This window comes from Penaeus monodon, chromosome 31, assembly GCF_015228065.2.
Source record: "Penaeus monodon isolate SGIC_2016 chromosome 31, NSTDA_Pmon_1, whole genome shotgun sequence".
Lineage (NCBI taxonomy): Eukaryota > Metazoa > Arthropoda > Malacostraca > Decapoda > Penaeidae > Penaeus > Penaeus monodon.
Window position 1 is genome coordinate 21358947 of NC_051416.1, and position 239 is coordinate 21359185.

The following is a 239-nucleotide window of genomic DNA, read 5'->3' on the forward strand; positions in this document are numbered from 1 at the left end:
CGTGAATGAATGAACGCGTGTGTTTTCGTGTGCAATATACATTGTCACTGTATATCCACGAAAATTAAATCGTTGTACAGGTCACAGTATAATAACATGATCCGTCTGTTCACTCTTTTGGTCTTCGCATACACAAATGAAACAAAACAATTCGAACACAAAAGCAGAGAAATACAGAGCAATTGAGTTTAATTAAGGGACGCGGCTAGTTAAGAGGATGTTGCAACGGCACTTAAATA